This window comes from Chanodichthys erythropterus, chromosome 2, assembly GCF_024489055.1.
Source record: "Chanodichthys erythropterus isolate Z2021 chromosome 2, ASM2448905v1, whole genome shotgun sequence".
NCBI lineage: Eukaryota > Metazoa > Chordata > Actinopteri > Cypriniformes > Xenocyprididae > Chanodichthys > Chanodichthys erythropterus.
In genome coordinates, this window is record NC_090222.1 from 33,369,548 (window position 1) to 33,391,985 (window position 22,438).

The 22,438-nt window shown below is 35.1% G+C and overlaps 1 protein-coding gene and 1 long non-coding RNA gene across 5 annotated transcripts in view; one reads left to right on the top strand and one right to left on the bottom strand.

Moving 5' to 3' along the window:
- The window catches only part of zfpm2a (zinc finger protein, FOG family member 2a), a 202,840-nt gene that overhangs the window by 105,546 nt on the left and 74,856 nt on the right, over positions 1 to 22,438 (bottom strand). The window lies entirely within an intron of this gene.
- Positions 15,736 to 18,760, top strand: LOC137027996 (uncharacterized). The gene is made up of 3 exons (XR_010896136.1): positions 15,736 to 15,864; positions 16,738 to 16,967; positions 17,851 to 18,760. It is a non-coding gene; the product is annotated as an uncharacterized lncRNA (long non-coding RNA).

Genomic DNA, 22,438 nt, shown 5'->3' on the forward strand with positions numbered 1-22,438 from the left:
AAAGGTTGGAACTATTCTGAGATCATGCATTATTTATGGAAGAAGAAACTGTCTGTCTTTCACTTATAAAAAAGTACTGAAATCACAAGGTAATATCAAAAGTTTGGAGTCTGTAAGATTTTCTTTTTGTTTTTTTTAATAAATGAATACGTTTATTAAAAAAAAAATCGATCAAAAGTGACAATGAAGAAATTTATAAAGTTACAAAAGATTTATATTTAAAACAAATGCTGTTCTTTTAGACTTTCTATTGACCAAAGAATCCTGAATAAAATGTCACCTTGGACCACAAAACCAGTCATAAGGGTCACATGAAAGCCGAATAAATAAGCTTTCCATTGGTGTATGGTTTGTTAGGATAGTACAATATTTGACCGAGATACAATTATTTGAAAATCTGGAATCTGAGGGTGCAAAAAAATCAAAATACTGATAAAATCGCCTTTAAAGTTGTCCAAATGAAGTCCTTAGCAATGCATATCCACTCACAAAACTACATTTTTTATATATTTAGGGTAAGAAATTCACAAAATATCTTCATGGAACATGATCTTTACTTAATATCCTAATGATTTTGGCATAAAAGAAAAATCAATAATTCGGACCCATACAATGTATTGTTGGCTATTGCTACAAATATACCCGTGTGACTTATGACTGGTTTTGTGGTCCAGGGTCACAAATATAAAGCAGCACAACTGTTTTTAACATTGATGATAATAAGAAATGTTTCTTAAGCAGCAAATCAGCATATTAGAATGATTCCTGTAGGACCATGTGACACTGAAAACTGGAGTAATGATGCTAAAAAATTCAGCTTTGACATTACAGGAATAAATGATATTTAAAAAGAAAAGAAAAGAAAAAACAGTTACTGTTTATTTTTGTTTTTTTACCATATTTTTGATCAAATACATGCAGCCTATGTCAGCATAAGAGACTTTCAAAAACATTAATAAATCTTATCGACCCCAAACTTTGTATGACATGAAGGATTTGTACTTGCTAAGCACTAAATGTAAGTAAATAAATAAAAAGGTGGATTAATAAATAAATAAATATAAGATACTTGTCAATATCAAGAAACCTGAAGTGCAACATAAAACTGCAAAAAATAATAGAAACCTGGATTATTAAATTAAATAAATACATATATAAAAAATAATCATGCAAAATACAATTTCATGGCTTGTAATATGCACTCTTTTTTTCTTAGTTTCCTAATAAGTGACAAAAAAAAAAAAAAAAAAACTTTTACCCAGTAACTATCATGGTACTGAATTATCATTTTTCAGTATCATAGTATTTACATCATAATCCAGTGTGATTCAGGGAAATACCATGGTACAAAAGAGAACTAGTAAAACATTTATATACTATTATATAACGAAAAAATGTGATTTACTTTTTTATATACATTTTTATGTATTTTTTGTTTAAAAATATTTAAAAATGTATTTACTCATGCAGAATACTGATCCACAACGGAGAAAGAAGCTTTTAGAGTCAAATGCTATACAGTAGTTAAGATATCTAGCAGCAGTTAAACCTTGATCATTTCCTCCAGCTCATTTCGATCAAAACCTGAGCAAAGTCATTCCGACAACAATCTCCACAGCTTCTTTCCCCTTCTGTCACTCTGAATGATAGGACACAGAAGATTAGACGTAAACTTGAGGAAGATGCCCTATCTGAATCTAGAGGAGACTTTTTCCAGCTAACAAATTTGATAGTCAGAGATGTGTTACAAATCTCAGTGCTCATGTGGGATATAATTCCTCATTCTCCTGTCAGCATGGACTGACTAATGGTGCCTGCACTCACTGGAAATGCTCACAAATGCTTTGAATTATGGGAATGCTGCTTTCAGCCCCTCTGAAAGAATCTCAAGGCGTTGCTGTTGATATGAAGGAGAGGGTTCGGATATATATTGCGCTTCCACAAAACGCACACACTTATCGGCGGGTGTGTTAATAACTACCGAGCTCCCGGGTCACACAATAGCTCACGTATCTCCCACACGTTTGTTTTTATGCTGCATTTACAGGTGCTGTTTTTCTCCAGTGGCTCGAGCGGGTCATTAGCTCTATCCGCAGCCGCCCCTCCAGTCAATTACCACATTTCAAACTTTCCTCCAGCACAAATCCGGCCGCTCCTGCCTTGCCTGACCCAGTTGTCTTTTGTGAGGAGGTCTTAGCTCCAGCAGTTTGACAGTCAACAGATAAGATGGATTAAGTTTTTTTTCCCCCCTCTCCCCTTCTCTCTCTCATCCGGTTTTGATATAAACGGCGTAAAAGCAGGTTAAATCAGTCACTTTCAGGAGGAGTTTTTAAATGGCTGGAGATAGAGGGTGATAAAAGGCCTAAACCTGACACCAGGGCATAGAAGGTCACGGTCGCGCTGTTTAATAACTAACAAACTCCTGATGAGGGAAAAGCCAAGAGGAGAAACATCAGTCATGACACTGAAACCAAAATACTCCCAAGAATGTGTGTGTTTTTTCTTTCAGGCTGCAAACTCTTACATAATTAATGTTGGTTCCAAAATATTTATGGTGAGAATATAATTAAACTTAACTTAACTTAAAAGAAATTGGCCCATCTACAAAATATGAAACATTTTAGATGTGGAGGGAAACTTACATCTGAAAAATATCATGAATATGAACTTTCATTAAAACTTTAGGCTAGAATGTATAGGGGCATATGGTGAATATTTCTCAGAGTAGGTTTAATTTTGCATATGTACATACCTTTAAGTTTTTCGTTACAAAAAATCTGTTGAACATTGACTATAAAAATATATAGTTCACCTTTTGTTCATCTTACACTATGGGGGGCAAGTTGTCACAATGGAAACTGCCTTAAAGCAGCAGTCCGTAACTTTTTTTGGTTAAAAAATGATCTAAAATCTATTTTTGAGCAAGTATATAACCAGCCAGTGTTCAAAACTATTTCCTTAGCCTAGCTTGATTCACACCTATAAGCTTGTAATAATGTTTTTTAATTTGAGTGGTACTGGTTAGGTTTCCACGGGAAATACGAGTTTGCCTTTGCATCATTACGTCACGTCTGTATACATAAAGAATGAGTATCGGAAGCTGCAGGTAACAGATCATTTATAGCCTTTTCTTACAGCAGCTGGAATAATTAAACATCATTTTGATGGTGGATTTTAATTCAGAAAGATCCAAACGACAATCATGAGTGACAACTGGAGATCCACCCATAGTCAAAAGCAAAAGACTTTGGACGTTAATACACACTAAATACACGTAATCATGCAATGCTGAAAACAATTTGAAAACAAAGTATAACAATAATAATAATAATTTACATGGTTTGATGTGATATGAGCAAAGCAATCATTAGATTCAATCACCATTGGCAGCGCAATTTACTGTAATGCTTCTTTTTTTTTTTCCTCAGTTTGTCAAAACAAAATTGGCAGACATGTTACTTGCTTGTTTAAATTACATTTTCTGGTGAAAATTCTTATTTTGGTCATAATTCCAAGACTACAATATGTGATTCCAAAGTACAGTATCCACACCGGTGTGGTGACTCCTCAAAACATTAGATTCATCCACACTGAGGAGCCGTGCCGATGGACAACCCACATAAAGATGATAATTCCACAAATAACTGCAATTTCAGGTTTCACACAGATGGCGATAAAGAGACAAAACTTATAAACTATGGACTTTTTAAATCAAATGGCAAACAAAATTATTTCTGAAATGGCAAAAATGTAAAAAGCAAAAACAACAAAAAACATCAAACTCCAACCTGATATATATATATATATATATATATATACACACACACACACACACACACACATATACACACACACACACACACACACACACACACACACACACACACACACACACACACACACACACACACACACACACACACACACACACACACACACACACACACACACCCTTATCCTGATAACATAGTTTATTCTTCAGCCTACAATATATAGTTGAATCTTGTCTGAATGTATGATAGAGTGGTTACATAACAAAAATATATGATATTGAAAATGTCAGTTTGGAGGATAAAATTATAAAATAATGCATTATACAATTATACAAGATATACATCCACTTCTAAAAAAAAAAAAAAGTGTTTGTAATTGGACTTCTGTCTCAAAACCCTATAGTTATGAGACTCAGAGCCCTGGTGTCCTCTGTATGTATAAGAAATACCTGCATTTTTAGCATTTTTGCAGTCCTGCAATGTAACAATTAAGTATTCCACAGTAAGTAATTACAAATAAGTAGTTCCCAATTACTTTCAGGCAACAAAACTGCGTGTATAATCATAAAAGAAAATCCTGTTTAAAATACTTTAAGATGGAGTATAAAGGTGTGGTTATATTAGCACTATTTGCAGAATGTTCACAATAATAGGCCAAAAACAGTCCATTATTTATTGTCAATAATGTAGAGATGTATAAAACACAGCTCACACAGAAGTCAACTTCAAACCAAGCAGCTTTCTGTTGGTCAGTGTGGTGAATTCATGTCACCAACTTGAAAAACTTTTTCACCCTCACACAAAACTCACAATCACACGGATTCTTACTGGATTTTGCTCACAAAAGTATATTCAATGGTATATGTGACCTCAACACCACACCATTTCCCATGAGCTACCCATGATTTGTATTTAAGGCTTTCAAGTAATACTTTATCAACATGCACATTACCTACTTGGGAATCGAACCTCGACCTTGTCTTTCATCATGTTCTACCGGCTGCGCAACAGGAACACTACTAACTGTAGGTTAAAGCATCGGCTTGCACGTTTTCACACTCGATTCTATGATCAACTAGCTGCTGTACATTTATAGATCACTTGTCAAAACGTGTAAAACAAGCTAGTGAGCCGACGCATTAAGGACATGTTCAGACTGAGTGTGTATGTGTGTGTAAATGTGTGTGTGTGTGTTGGTGACAGGGGAAAGTAATCCTATACACAGGCTGCTATTGTGAAATGAGAAGCTAGCCTCCTCGGCTGGCAGAGAGCAGATGCACCTCTCTTCCCCTATCCTAATCTGGAAAGGACTTAAAGGAGTCTTATCTCCGGGCTCTCCTGCTTCATTTCATGCTTGATTTACTTTAATTTGTCTGATAGGGCACGAGGATTTGGAAATGGCCCATCTTTCGCTGGAAAATGTTCTGATTTTTCTCCGGCATTGTTATGTGGCGGTTTTTGACTCTGGTTTCTCTCTCTCCATCTTTCTCTGCTTCTATTTCTCTTTTTTTCTCCCTCTCTTTCCCTCTGTCTGTCTTCCTGGAGAACAGATCTCGCTCCTGTGCAACATTCTGTTTGAGTGCATTTAGATTCAAGCTAACACAGCAGAAATGAAGTGTGTGTTTGTGTGTGTGTGTGTGTGTGTGTGTGTGTGATTTTACCAGCTCCAGTGTAGGTCTGTTTGCCTTTCAGATTGGCAGAGAGCGACGCCGGAGGAAAGAGGAGCAGCCGAGTGCTTCAAACCACAGAGATCTTGTGTTTAAGGTATAGAGGGTGAGACTCGCCCTCGTCTCGCCCACAAGTGTGTGAGCTGATAAAGTCAGAGAGGAAGAGAGCTGCTGGCCCACACACACCTGAACCTCAGCAGCTGGAGTTGCAGTCCCAGTACAGCTCTGTCTGTCGGAACCAACGGGCTCTGTAGTACCTGGAGGAATCTATCTGTTAGCATTTCCATTCATCTCAATGGCAGCTGCGCGGCTGGCACAGGAGCCCGTGGACATACACGATTTGAAATCTGCTATCTTTGCTCAAGGGCGCTCAGTTCTGCTGGCAGGTTGTTTTGAGCCAATCTCCTGAGCCGTGAAAATTAAGTCATAACAAGTCCATTTTAAGCCTTTAAGAGTCCTCTAAATATAATAATAACAATAATAATCAGCTTCTGGTACAACACTGATCATTTAAAACCATTCTGAACCAATAACTGAAAAAACACTGTAAACTTTGGTGCAATAACTCTTTTTTTTTATATACATTTCTAATATAGATTTGAATTTAAATCTGCTAATATATCATCATGATGATTGTGGTAGTGAAATAATAAATACTGTATTATAATAAAAATATTGTGAGCAACAAAATTATATAAACTATTTATTGTATATATATATATATATATATATATATATATATATATATATATATATATATATATATATATATAAAGAACTGGAGCGCACATAACTTTTTTTGGTCTGGTTCTCAAGGGAGCACCTGGAGATGTTGCTTGGTACTCACACTTTGCTCTCCTCACTATCTTCTTTTCTCTTGAACATGGTAGATGATGCTAATGATTTATTTTATTAACATTAATGACACAGACAACAGCAAGAATTTAGGCTGCTGTCACTTTAAGACAGAATGCACACACGGACACACATCCGGTTTCTTTCTCAACTGTTTGCTAATGACATAACCGAGAGAATACTTGCCAAGACAGGTATTTTGCGTGTATGTGTCCGTTCAAGTGAAAGTAAACGCAAAAGAGGAATCAATTCGTTGTTTAAGCACTGTCTGAAATGCACCCCTCTCTCTTTCTCTCTCTCTCTCTGCATGCAGGTGGGGCACAGATAACAGCTCATGAGTCGTGATTTTCGCCTCTTATTCCACTTTTAAAATTGTTTGAATGTGTTAATTAAAAAACACATCCAAATGATAAACTTTCACTTTATGATAATCCGCAAATCACATGGGTGCCGAACCGTTGGACCTTATCCGTACAGAAATATATTTATTTTCATTAATAATATAAAATATATTTAAATATTTATATATAAATATTAAAATATAAAAAAATACATTTTTATATTTGTAATTATTACAATTTTAATACAATAAATGTACTAATGTATAATCAGTTTATAAATAGTCAATAAAGTCATCTCTTTTAAGAATCTACAAAATAGATATAAAAAAGTATAATAAAAGTATTTAAGTAAATTAACAATTAATAATTAATATATTATATTATATTATATTATTGAAATTGTAATAATTGTTAATTTACTTCAATACTTTTTTTTATTTATATATATAACTGCATATCCTGCTGCTGATATTTGTTGTTCGCTTAGCAGTGATGAGTCATGCAGTGACTACCAATGTAGAAAAATCTCCCAAAAGATTGCTATGGCAATTATAGGAATTAATGCCATTTTGATAGAAGCATGTACATACTGTACATAAATGGAACACAACTAAGAACTCTTTAAATCCCCTGAGCTCTTTTCTCTTTGCTGAATTTTACAAAATCATTTCACAATCAGACTACTCTCTCGAACCACAAATCAATTAATCTCTAGTCAAGAACCTTTACAAAAGATGAGCTACCATGACAACACACATTCCCAAACTCCTCATTCTCTCTCCCTCTCTCCTAACACACACACACACACACACACACACACACACAAAGACAAATTGGAAAGGAGGATAGACATTGAAATTTTTCTCACAGGCTGAATTATTTGACTCTGGCTCTGATAAACAGTGATGATCCAGTCACACATCTTTATCCATGCTTTGCTTTAATTAACGTTGACTTGTTTGTTGAAAAGATGATTAATATGCCAATGAAAATTGCATAATTGAATACACACACACACAGATACAAGAAACTATGAGTTTTTTTTTTTTTTTACTTAAAACTAATAACAGCAATAACAACAAAAATAATAATAATTTCAATTATTATTATTATTATTATTATTATTATTAGTTGTTGTTGCTGAGATTCCATGAATGGCCCGACTGGTAGAACTGGAGTATAGGTTAGGGGGTTTGGGGGAAGAATAGTAAGTGTGTGTATTTGTGTGTGTGTGTGTTTGGTTGTTCTGCTCCTCCCTCAAATAAGAGGGGCTTTGCTTTGATACGGATACCTCTCACAGCACACCTTCTTTTCGCCCTCCCTCTCTTGATTATATTTCGCTCATATTCCATGTAGCTGTCAACAGGTCTGCCTAAGCTTTCCATTGGAAAATTCTAACACCACAATAAAATATGACATGATAAGAGCTCAAATTAAAAGCATAAGAGTTAAATATTAGTATAATTAAACCATGATAATGACAGTAAAGACAATGTTAAAAATGTTTATATTTTAAATAAACGCTGTTTCTTAAAACTTCATCAAAGAATCCTACTAAAAATGCATCATGGTTTACACAAAAATATGAAGCAGCACAACAACACAACATTGATAATAATAAGAAATGTTTCTTGAGCAGCAAATCAGCATATTTTGATTTCTGAAAGATCACGTGACACTGAAAACTGGAGTAATGATGCTGAACATTCAATTTTGCATCACAGGAATAAATTACATTTTAAAAATATATTCAAACAGAAAAAAGTCATTATAAATTGTAAAACTATTTCACAAAATTACAACTGTTACTGTATTTTTAATCAAATAAATGAAGATTTAGTGAGTATAAGAGATTTCTCTCACCGACTGAAAGGTAGTGTGTGTGTATTATGAGCCATGGCTTACCTAGTATTATCTCTAAGCTTTTAGATTTCTGTTTCAGAGATAACTATAGACAGATAGAGAGTGAAATAATTAAAATGATATAATATATATAATATAATAAAACAGACAACAGATTACTTTCCAGCACAGAGGCCTATTTTTATATTTGAACAGTGAAATAGAAACATCTTAGTCTGATAATAAGACTGCAGCATTATTCTAGTGTTTGAATGGCCTTGAGACTACATTAGTTCATTTTCAGATTGATTCCATTGCTAACAAGCATGAAGTCATTGCTCTTAAACCTCTTAACATCTCAGATCAGTGGAGAAATTTGCATCTGGATGCTTTAAGACTTCGAGCAGAGAGTTCGGACTAATCTATGCTTATGTAGTTCATCAGCACAATAAGTATGTGTGGTACACAATAAGTGTGTGTGTGAAGTACCAAATGTTAGCCCCTCCCTCTCCAGTACTCACAAATCAGAGCCCCGCCCACAAATGGGTATTCATGCATTGGGTAGTTATATTAGTAACATCACCAGAAATCGCATGCACCTTATTTATATACAAACAGGTCCTTTTAAATACATCGATTCTTCGACCCACCTCGTCTACATAACCCCAGCTCATTCAGTACCAAATTCTACTGTACCACATTGTCGCAACAATCTGATTTTGCACAATACCACTTATCTGTGCGAGACTAGCAGAGAAAGCCTGCGGTAAGATGGCTGAGAGCAGCGAACAAGACACCCTCGCTCAGAAAATGAGCGGCAGCCAGGCATGTCAAAATTTCTTGATTACATGGGAAATAAACAACTCCGACTGAAAGCCTCCGCTCAAACTTGGTGCTTTGCATACATTAAATTCCGGTCTGTCTATAAGTCGTCTTAAAACGCTTAGGTATCAGCGCGAGCGCCTCTGACAACGTTCCCTCACGAGTTCGTCTGCGTCGTTATCAGACCTCTCAAATGGATCTCCAGCTACAGTGACAAAAGCCAGACGGAGCTCTCCTAAAGGATACATCTTTTTATCCATGCTCTTCCTCGCCAATCCACATGTGCAGCGCTGCTGCGGCCCGAGCAGGAGTTTACCAATCTTTGCTTTCCAAGACTCTCTCTCTCTCTCTCTCTCTCTCTCTCTCTCTCTCTCTCTCTGTGTTAAAGGCTTGAGGGGTTCAATCAATGCTGCTTTGATCTCGGCTGGAACTATAATTATTTAACATTGTTACAAGGATTTCTCTAATCCATTCTACCATTAAATCCCTTTTAGACCCTCATCTTCAGGAGCCTAATCTGCATCTGGGCCCCCCTCCCTCCCCTCGGACGGCACCGTGACTTAACAGAGTTTGGTGAATAATTAGAGGAAAAGATACAAACGCGGAAAGAAGGATGAGAAACTTTACAAGTCGCTGGACACGAGCAGGTGTCAGTCGCTGGACGTTAATGATTCATTTGCATGTGATGTTTCTTTGTGGGTACAGTGGGATGTTTATCTGAAGGCCCAGCATTAAAGCATGTAATTCAAAAGCTGTCAACAAGCCTGACAATGGAGTGCCGGGTGCAGCTATTTGAATGTTTAATTCCTGGATTCTAGGTCATTGCTAAATATGTTGAGATGCACAGACATTTAGACTGATTAGAATGATCTATGTGTTATTCCTGTGACATCTGTAATTGTGGTAAATATTTGTACTTGTTAATAAGAGCTAAAACCCTTAAAGGGTTAGTTCACCCAAAAATGAAATTTCTGTCATTAATTACTCATCCTCATGTCATTCCAAACCCTTAAGACCTTCGTTCAGCTTCAGAACACAAATATTATTTTTATTATAAAATAGATATTTTTGATAAAATGAGTTTTTTTTTTTTTTTTTTTTTTTTTTTATCTACCATAGAAAGCAACGAAATTACCACGTTCAAGGTCCAGAAAAATAGTAAAGATATTAAAATAAATGACAGGGTAGAGAAAAAAAATGTTGAATAAAGTTTTTTTTTTTTTTTTTTTGGTTTTGGCACACAAAAAGTATTCTAATCGCTTCATAACATTAAGGTTGAATCACTGTAGTCACATGGACTATTTTAACGATGTATTTACTGCATTTCTGGACCTTGAATGTGGTAATTTCGTTGCTTTCTATGGGAGATTAAAAAAAAAAAAACTTTTGAATTTCATCAAAAATATCTTAATTTGTGTTCTAAAGATGAACAAAGGTCTTACGGGTTTGGAGCAACATGAGGGTGAGTAATTAATGACAGAAATTTCATTTTTGGGTGAACTAACCCTTTAAATGAATGAATGTTTCACCAATCACTGATACATATTCTGTATTTAATGTGGATGGATCTCTAACTGCTGCAATAGTATAAAACTCTTGATATTTTAAATAATTACAAAAGAACAAAATAAATCATATTTCGTTACCTTTTAGAATATGGAAGGGTTCAATTTGAGCAGATGCTTGTTATTATCATCACTATCATCATCAAAGCTCATTTTCCCAGTATATCTGGCTCATATTTGCGATCTCAAACATAATCTCAAAACTATCGTTTTCAACCTCTTCAAAATCAGTATTTTGATCGCTGACAGCTTCTTCACCAGTTCCACCATCAGTGACACCCAGGATAGATAAAGACCCAAGGTATGCCTTTAAGGGTTACATAAGTTAAAAAAAAAAAAAAAAAAAATGCAATGGAAGTCAATGGGAACTGACACTGTTGGATTACAAACATTCTTCAAAATATCAGTATGTTGTTTTATTATATTAATACTTAAAAAAAAAACAGGTTTGGGATGACATGAGGGTGAGTAAATTATGACAGAACTATCCCTTTAACTTTATACTCAAAGCAAAGTTCAATGCAGAAAGACAAAATACATTAATAATAAATACACATCCACTGAAAACAAGTCACAAGTGCAGCTTCTCAATCAAATTGAACTTGTTTTAAGGATTTTTAGATTTTACAACAAGAAAACAAGTCATTAAGACTAATAAAACAACTAAGGGAGCTTCCTTGGCATTTTTGAAGCCTCATTTGCTTTCATTAGATTGAGAAGTAGCATAAACATCTCCTTTTGTGTTTCACAGAAGAAAAAAAAGGTCATACTGGTTTGGAACGACATGAGTAAATGATGACAGAATATTTATTTTTGGGTGAACTATTCCTTTAAGACCTTCATCCATCTTTTTGCTGTGTATTTTCAGATCTGCACAGAAATCGAAGGCAGTTAGCAATGAACCCATAACTGCCATCTGTTTGTTTTGGGCTGGGAAGAACAAAAAAGACACGTTGATAATTGTGACGCATGTTGAAAAAACACCCAATGGCCTTTTCAAATATTTGTGCCGCTGTGTTTTGCGCCGATATAAATAGCAGCACAGCAAACGCAAACATTTGTTGAGGCACCTGCCATGCTATCGTGACCATCTGCTCCACAAATTCACTTAGCATGACATATGTGCATTAAAGCTGAAGCGGCTATTGTTTGGTGCGGGTGAGGGGGTCCGGTCAAGGGCGGACAGTGTCAGCTCCACGTACAGGTGGGCTGAGCGGAGAAGAGGCAATCTATACGTGCTTCCTGTCTGTGAGGACGTGCTTTCTGCCTGTCTGTGTCCTACCTGCTCCTTTCTTACTTTAGGGCTTCTTCGGCAGAAGCTGCCTGTGTTCTGTTCGTGGCCCAGGTCCAGTTGGCTCACAGAGACAGAACCAACTGTGTCCGACAGGCACTGCTGAGCTTAGAGAGCCGCCTATGAGGAGGCGTGTCAGTCCTCAAGGTGACTGGATCTAGCTGAGGGTTACTCAATGCTTATTGGATGATCAAGATTCTCCATTCATCATCATTTCCTCATGCATTCTCATATATATATATATATACACACATATACATACAGACACTGTTTTAAATATATTATATATTAATTTTAATGTATTATTATTAAAAATATATTTTTAAATAAAATAAATTAAAATTAATATATAATACATTTTTAAATTATGTTTAGATATTTTAAATAAATAATAATAATAAAAAATATATATAAGATATATATAAGAATATAATATAGAATATAGAATAATTATATATATATATATATATATATATATATATATATATATATATATATATATATATATATATATATATATATATATAAGAAACCTTGAAGCAAGAAAGACTAAAAAGTCCTGTTTTCCACAATATAACTCCTTTAAGTTCAAGTTAAAGGCTTCTATTTGAGGGCAGACGTAGTGATAAGTACAAAAAAGAAGTTCATTAATGCATAAAAGCTTCCTTCCCTTTCTTTTCCTGCACATGCACTTTCTTTATGCCTTGAGGAGCGTGTCAAGATATGCATCAAAGACGTCCATGATAATTAACAAAATAGCTGTACAGGCTATTACCACTAATATACAGAAGCCCATAACGAGAGAGAATGAAGAAGACGGAGGGGCAGATAAGAACACTTCCTTTATGAGCTCAGAGTGGATGTTCTTTTCATCTCAGGGATGGTCTCTTGCCTTCACAGAACATGCTTATGGACTAGAAGGAAGCTGTAAGCGTACTTCTGTAGAACTCAAGTGCTTATAGGGATCAAGAACTGTCATAATATAGATTTACATTACTCTTTTTTCAGCCTCTTTCTCACTGTGCATACACTAGATGTGAGCGGCGCAACACAACGTGACAAAAGCAAATAGAACCCTTTAATCAGTGATGATGTCTATACTGGATGCTGCGCGATGCGACAATAAACTGATCGCTGACAATAAACTGATGCCCTATTCTAATTTTGACGTCCTCCAAGAGTTCAGGCTACTTCTCACAGGAAGAACAAACAGATTTGCAACGGTCGCTTTGTCGTGGCCAGTGTAGACAGGCTCAAGCTGCTGCGTTGCTGCGCGACACGACAACTATCACGTACGGTGTAGACATGTTCTGTCTTGAATCTTTTAAATTTCTATCATGACAGCTCTCGGAAGAGTTTAGCATGGTAATGGATGTGACAATGTTAATGAATTTGTCTAGGCGGAATAGATCTGCTCTGCTGCTGCTGCTGCAGAGCAAACTACTGGACTTACTACTGCCAATTCATACAAGAAACACTGCAGTGGGCAGGTAAAGGCCTGGGTATACTTCTTTTTTCGTGCCCGGACACATCTCCCATGCAGTCGTGTCAAAGTATCTTTGCATCTTTCAAAGAATACTCAACCGCAGATGCGCGTGGATGAGTTCGACACATGCACAGTACCATTTTTTTCTATACTCTACCAGACATTGGAGGGCAGCAATGAGTCGTGTCATCAACTGGACATTCGCTGGGCAGGATCGGAGAAGAAATATAGTGCACCCACCATTGCAACATAGTTCAGAAGATACACCAAAAGAACAAGAATCAAAAATGTTGGAGAAGGATATGCTATGATCTCTTTGCACAAACGCTCGTCAAGTTCGCCGTCCATTGTCATGTTTTCCTCCTTGTTTCAAGCGTGTGTTTTTTTCACACACTTCTTCGACGACTGCACACTGTGCTCAGTAATGTGTGTATTTTCACCTAGTGGACTCTTCTGTCCTGCTTGCCCATGCACTGTTGTACTCGAAATTTGGGCTGCACACGGACAGGGTGTGCGGACACCCGCGAGCAGTGCATGAACGCGGACGGCCGAAGTATACTTTGGGCTTTTGACATACTGCTGCTGAACAAATTGCATATATGAAATATACCCATAACAGATCTATACAGGTGGAGCTGGGGAAGATGGAGGGTTTCAGAGGAACTTTGAAAGTGTGCTGCAAATTGCTACAGCAAACACTGACCAATTTATTAAATGTTAAGCAGCAAGCTCATTGGCTGCAAATGCAACAGGAACCAATCAGCTTGTGCCGTGTAGTTGATGATACTGTCAGCAGGTTGTTTAGAAAACATCAGTCTGCGCCACATAGAGTTTCATGACAGAACTTGGTATTTGTACATGATTAGTTCGGTGACTCTTTCTGCTGATTGTATCATTACTCCAGTAGGTGGTGAAAATTGTCTTTTTGTGTGTTCTGAATGAGTCCATGAATCACTCAACTAAGTCACAAAAGTGATGTTCCATTTAATACTGCTCTAAGTCTAGTTCAGACTCAAAACACTAGTTCAGTAAATCCAAACCAATGGAAAACAGTCACATGCTTTTAAAAGAAGAAATAAAATATGAGTCAGTAAATAAGAATGGTTTGTTCACATAAAAGATTAATTCAAAAACAAAAGATCACTGCAAAACCTGTCTGCATTCCAAGATAGGATAACAATAAAATAGCTGAAATACAATTAATAAAGCTCCTATATAAATATTATTAAATAAAGTTAATTCAAAATAGTAAATTCAAAAACTATAATGCAATCTAAAATAAAAACAACAGTGATACCAAGTTACTACCTTGTATACAAAAAAAAAAAAAAGATTTCTTTGCAGAATATAGAAATAACACTTTCAAATTCACGTTTCATGTTTCACACCATGTTTTAAGTAAAGAAAATGACAGACAAGATCGCAAATAAAGTTTGGCCAATCAGGTAGACATGACATGACCCCTTTAACATTGAAGCATGTGAACTTTTTACACCTAAAGTAAATCCTGAAATTGGTTTTAAAGGTTTTTTAAATCAGGAGGAACCTGTTCGAGTCTCTTCATTAAGATACTGTCCTTCTTTTGATGTACTCTCTATTAAATATCCCATTCGCACTGAACAATTAAAGAATTATCTTTTGCCGATCACAATCATACATTTTAACTTAAGCTGGGCAATAACAAAGAGTCCAGATTAAGAAGAGTAAAAAAATAAAATAAATAAAGCGATAACAAGGTAGTCTCTTAAACTAAATAAATTTGCTTTTAATCGCTGCAAACAGGACGTCATGTCATTTGAGATGTTCATATTTGATGGTGTGATTCCCATCTTTATTTAAAATTATAACATGCCCATCTGACTTTTCCAACACAATGGGAGGAATGAAACAGGGGAAATGGCCTTTCACAAGAAGACATGATGTGAAAGTGAATGCGGTTATTACGTGCGGAGATTAATGTCCACTGTACTGCTCCCCGAGAGACAGCGATGCAGCTGTGTGAGCGATGTCATATCCTGTATTATGAGAGGGTTGTTTCCTGTTGGGCGATTTTCTCATTTGCATTCTATTTTCCCAGAAATCCACATTCCTGCCGGAGTTTGACAGTAATGTCTCAGTGAGGAGCGAATGGGGCATGTAGAATAGATCTTATCTGTGTAATGTAACAAGATTATCAGCAGCATTAGCAACCGTCGGCGCTATCAGAGAAATCGAGGTGGGAGGTAAATATGGAATTCAGCATTGAGATGAATATGACAAACTAGATTAAAAGAGATAGTTCAGGCAAAAATGAAAATTCTGTCATTATCTATACTCACCCTCATGTGGCTTGAATGAGGTTTGAGAGCTAGAGGCAAGATTTTCAGTGAATAACGTCTAAAATATCAGTCTGATCCTCACACAAAGATATCAAATGACTTCAGAATGCTTGGAATATAGCACAAAATTCATATGGACTACTTTCATGGTTCTTTTATGATTATCACAGTTTCTTATACTGGCAGAATTCAGACTGACAGTATAAATCACCATCTACTTTTATAATCTGGATATTCTGCAAAGCAGGGTTATTTCAATATATTTCAAGTCTTCTGAAGATATATGATAGTTTGTACAAAGAACAAATTGAAATTTAAGTAATAATTTACAGAATATCTTCTTCAATGTAGCTCTGAAATCTCACATCAACTTCATATATCTTATTTTCAATATTTTTCATTTTCATTTAGTTTAACTTGATGTACTAAAATAATATGGAATTACTTTTGATCCAAAAATAATGAACGTAACTTTTCAAAAAAACTAATAAAAATAGAAATTGAAACTGAATAAAATGTCTTTGAAACTTAAAAAAAATAAATCGCAGGCAAAATGTTTGACTTTGTTTTTAATACACTGCATGTTTTGCTAACAGTTTCTTTTCTTTCTTTCACTGATCTTTACTTACAAAAGCATTTCCAGAGTTTTCATTTATGCTTCTGAAGTTTTCGTTTACGATCCCAGAGTTTTCTTTCGTCTTTCTGACACAAATCTCTCGCGGGGGCGGGGCCAGCAGTGGTGTGTTCTCATTGGCTTACTGAGTTTTTGATTGACAGCTTCTTCTTGACCTGGAAGTGAAGACGTCAGCGTTGTGTTTACAATTACATGTGTGGAGGTGAGCGTCTGTAAGCGGCTTCTTATTTCATTTTAGTGATGTAAAGATAGGTGTTTTTATTATTTTATCTGTATCTGCTGCTACTATAGTGAGATGATTTCTTAGGCCTAGCACAGACGAATGATATAATCATCATTATCATCAGCCATCGTCGTTATCTGGATACTCGCGGTAAGTTAGTATTTTTTACGTTTACAAAATCAATATAAGTAACATTACTTGCTTTTGCTTTTTCAGATGGAGAGGTATTTTAGAGCTCATTTAGAGCCCACTTTATACAGCAGTGTTGTCTTGATTTAACCCAGTCATTACAGGATCTGGTTATGTACTGTACATACAGCCTTGGATTAGATCATATTTAAAGGGGAAAAGGTAGTCTTTAATAATAATTCATATAAAGTACTGTGCAAAAGTCTTAGGACACCATTAGATGTTGTTTTAGCAATGGTATAGTGACCATGTAATTTTTTTTTTCAGTCTTCTTATTAGAATATGACCAGGAAATACTTTAAATTTGTAAGCATTATCAAAAAAACAGGGAAAAAAAGACTTCTACAGGCTAAAGTGGCAAGTATTTAGTGACCTCTCCTTACACTTGAGTAATAGTGAGAACCTGGCTCTCTCAAACCTAAATGGAATGGAAAATATCTGGAAGGCCAAGAAAACTTTCAAAATCTGATCACAAGTTTCTCCTTTGAAAAAAACTGGAAGTCTAGGAGGTCACATTAAATACTGATTTTTGCTTATAGAATCCATTTTGTTCTGATTTTTTTTGTGTGCATATTTCCTGTTTTTTATGTTTGCATTGTAATAAAGACCAAAAAAATAAACATGGGTGGTCATTAAAACATTGATAAAACAACAAAGCTAAGACTTTTGCACAGTAGGCCTACTGTATGGCTAAATGCAAAACCTAATACATGAAAGTAATTATGGCTGAAATTATATATAATTTGTTTGAAATAAATATTTTAAGTCTGCATAATTTGTTATGTGGGAATTCAAAGCAGTTTGTATTGTTAGATTATAATACATCTGATTTCTTTTTTTCCAGGGAGTGGAGCAAATTTTCCATTAACAAAATTCTGATGCTGACCCAGAGGAGGGAGTGGTAGCCCCAGAGATCCACTGTCCCCATCAGACAAGAATCTTATTTTGTTCAGACACATCACCTTTGACTGACTGGGATCTTGATCTTCAGACACCTGATATTATGCAAATATTTTAATTTTTTTGGAGCTCTAGATTAAAACAAGACACAGTTCACAAACACACAAGAGGTTGTACTTTATTCTTATTATTCCATACTGATCTTGGATTAGCATACCAACAAAATATGAATGTTAAAGTGATAGTTCACCCCCCAAAAATTCTCATATATTTTACTCACCCTCATGCCGTCCAAGATGCGTATTACTTTCTTTCTACAGATAAACATGAATTAGGATTTTTAGGAAAATAATATATGTCTGAGTCCTAAAGACACATTAATCCATGCGACCCCAGTGGATGAATCAATGTCTTCTGAAGTGAAACAATAGATGAGAAAAATACTAATAATTTAAACTGTTTTAATTATTAACAATCGTTTCCCACCAACCATCATACGTGTATGGGTTACAGTCCACTTATGAGATGGACACAGAGATGGACTATTTTCTTAAAGATATTTGTGCTTATGTGGAGAAAGTCATACAGTCAAACCAAAAATGTATTCAGACAACATGAACATTTCATTCCATTCATTAAGTTTATTCACTATAGTTTAAAAAAATGGTAATAAAATGAATTTTATGAATTTTACACATGTATTCTATAATAGGTGCTTGTGCATTTTTATAGTAATGTACTGTATATCATGAGAATACTGCATTACATGAATATGCAGTTAGTATTTTGTGGATTCTGGTCGTTCTTTTCACAACATAATTGCATCCAACACTTTCACTTTTATACTTGTGTGTATGCTGTAGTGACAATAAAGAATTTAAATTTATTTGAATTGATTCATATTTTCATTTATTCAACTGTTATATATATATATATATATATATATAAGTCACAATTGAAACTGTTGATGATTGTTAAAAAAAATCTACTTTTATATGTTAGATGATAATGTTAACTAAATAAAATTATTATAATGATAAAAAAATGGCAACAAGATCATTCTTTATGTGGAGTACTGAAATGCCCTTTGAGGTCTATACCGTCTTACAGCAAGCCACGACTGTTATTTTCATATTTGAATCCTTCAGAATTAAGTGATCATTAATTGTGATGGTGTATGTGCATATGCTAACAATGGGTAGAGTGATGGCCATGGTTGCCAACCTTGATTACCTGGTTGGAGTGAGACTTTCTTGACGGCTGAATATATACATGTATATGATACTAGTACTATTCTCTTTAAACTGTAACAGCACAACCTAATCAGACCCAACAATAGAGAAGAATCATCAGAAATAATCAAATATTCTCCGAAAACATTGGACATTATGCAATATTTTCAGTATTATAACCTTTAATGTACAATTACACCTAAAGACATTCATTTTCTCTCGCGTTTGATCTCTCACGCTCCTAAAAGTTTGTGACAAAGTAGAAGCCGCAGATAAATACAGATAAAATTAAAAAAAAAGCTTTAAATGAAATAAGAAGTCGCTTACAGACGCTCACCTCCACACATGTAATTGTAAACACAACGCTGACGTCTTCACTTCCAGGTCAAGAAGAAGCTGTCAATCAAAAACTCAGTAAGCCAATGAGAACACACCACTGCTGGCCCCGCCCCCGTGAGAGATTTGTGTCAGAAAGACGAAAGAAAACTCTGGGATCATAAACGAAAACTTCAGAAGCATAAATGAAAACTCTGGAAATGTTTTTGTAAGTAAAGATCAGTGAAAGAAAGAAAAGAAACTGTTAGCAAAACATGCAGTGTATTAAAAACAAAGTCAAACATTTTGCCTGCGATTTATTTTTTTTAAGTTTCAAAGACATTTTATTCAGTTTCAATTTCTATTTTTATTAGTTTTTTTGAAAAGTTACGTTCATTATTTTTGGAACAAACGTAATTCCATAAAATAACTAAAAGCTAAATAAAAATGAATAAAATTTCAAAAAAAAATCAAAAACATTTAACAAAATTACTAAAAGTTTAACTAAATAAAATGATATATATATATATATATATATATATATATATATATATATATATATATATATACATCAAAATCAGTTGTTTTAAATGATATATAGGTATTTACAGATCACATTATAACTCACAATATGAAAATGGATTTATTACATTTATATTATTTTATTATATGTAAGTGTGTTATTGTCAATATTATATATTATCAAATGTTATCTAAATATAAAAATAGAGAACAAAATGAGCATGCACAATACAATATCTACTATTGCGCAATAAAGTAAACAAAAAACAAAACTAAACTTAAACCCATGTATTATGCATCCTTAAATGATTCAAAAATATCATAATAAAAAAAATAACTTCTCAAATGATTTCAGACCATTTAGCTGTGTTTGCTGAGGCAACCATCACTATCACTGTTGAACAACCCTAAACCTAACCGTAAACCTAAAAATTGAACTTGAGCATGCAACTCGCAGCACCGTTTATGCTACAAACATGAATGACACCTGAAATCATGCAGCTTTTTGTGTGTTTTCACTTAGCAGAAAAAATCCCGCAGACTTACACTTAAGGAGGGACCCAATATCTGGAGACCACAAGCAACACTCATTTTACTCAGAAAATGTAAAAACTTAGTGTTGTTATGGAACATGTTTCGTCGTGTTATACTTTCACAGATGCGCGACACAACCAACTAAAATCATTCATTCAAAACAAATAGGGAGGGAATTGTCTCTCTCTCTCAGCATCACAGGATGGATGATCAGAGAGACAGTGAGCTGCTTAGCCCCCCACCCCTCCACTGGAGTTTAAAGCTCAGCATTTTCTTCCGGAAAGCCCCTAACTGGTCTATGATGCCTCTTTTTGTATGCGCTTGCCCCCATCGTTGTGTGACTGACCCCCTCAGCCCTGCTGGCTGCCTGATCACAGGGACCGTTTATTACCGTCGTCCCTACCGCTCTTATCTTACGCCGCCAATGCTCATTTCCTTTCCAGATTGAAATGCAAATGTGAAATTTAATGATAAATGCATTATCTGATAGGTGCTGATAACTCTGATTCGCTGTCAGTATAAAATACACACCCCAGGGGGCTCACCGGTGCCAACTTGCCAAAATCCACTTTCTTATAAATGTACGTACCTGCAATAAATTCTGGAGGTCATATGCATTAAAAGGGGAATCATATTTTGTGTATTCTGCGATGTGATGCCACGGCTGAACAGTAATTGCTGCCGTTGCTATCTTGTTGGATGTATTATCCATCACTTTGATGAAGTGACTTTTAAGAAGTGCAAAAAGACAGATAAAACAGATTTTTTTTCTACTGAGAGAAGGCGAGGGAAAATCTGCATGGTAAGGCGAGATTCTTGGGAAAGAAAAGATATCTGTTTTTACGTCTGTTGTGTGCTTTCTACTGAAGCTTAAAGGGATAGTTTATCCAAAAATGAAAATTCTATCATCATAGAATTCGTCATCATATCATGTCGCTCCAAACCCGGATGACTTTCTTCTGTGGAACATAAAAGGAGAATGTTTGCAGAATACTCATGCTGCTTTTTTCCATATAATGAAGGCATATATTGTATATAGTTCATACAGTATGACTCCTGTGATATATTTCATGTCTTCTGAATATATGTAATGGCTTTGTGTGAGGAACAAACTGAAATTTACAGAATGTCTTCTCCTCTAATGTAGCTTTGAAATATCAAATCAACTTGAAACCTCCAACACTATATTGGCCAGTGTTTCAGTTTCATTGTACAATCCTTGTTTGAATGTATGTATGTATGTCTGTCTAACATCTTCTGTGACAAACACATTCATGTGGGTTTGGAGCAACAAGAGTGTGAATAAATGATGACAAAATTTCTATCAAGTATAGGAATTGCACATGGGAACAACAAAACACTCAAATTATCAATGAGTAAATAAAAAATAAATCAAACAAATATATAATATTCTCATTTCAAAAACATATATTTTCAGGTGCCTAATAATGTTACTATCATGGTATACTAAGTAGGCAGCATGCCATATAAAACCTCAAGAACAAAATACTACTGTGCTCCATTTTGTCAGTGATCAAAAGCAGGACCACATCACAATTCAACATAAGTTGGAAAAAAACGCTCCTCGTAATTCAAGAGCTCATTAAGTCTTCAGAAACAGCGGAGAGTTTTACCTCTGTCGGGTGGCCTTGTCAAGGATATCTTCAGATGTCCTGCTATTGAGCGTCTGAAATCCCCTGATCCCAGATGGATTCATTTAAAACGTGTCATAATGAGCTGCTTACAAGTGATTACTGGCTGCTAGCTAATGGGCTAAACGGTTAAAGGAGGGCCAGGAATGATCGCGTGTTGGATTGGACCTTCAAGACTGAGTATCATATCAGAGGGGCACTGCGGCCTTTTATTCCTTTCTGATATTCTTGTCCTCTGTGTTTCTGTTCTCCAGTATATAATATCAGAAAAATGTTT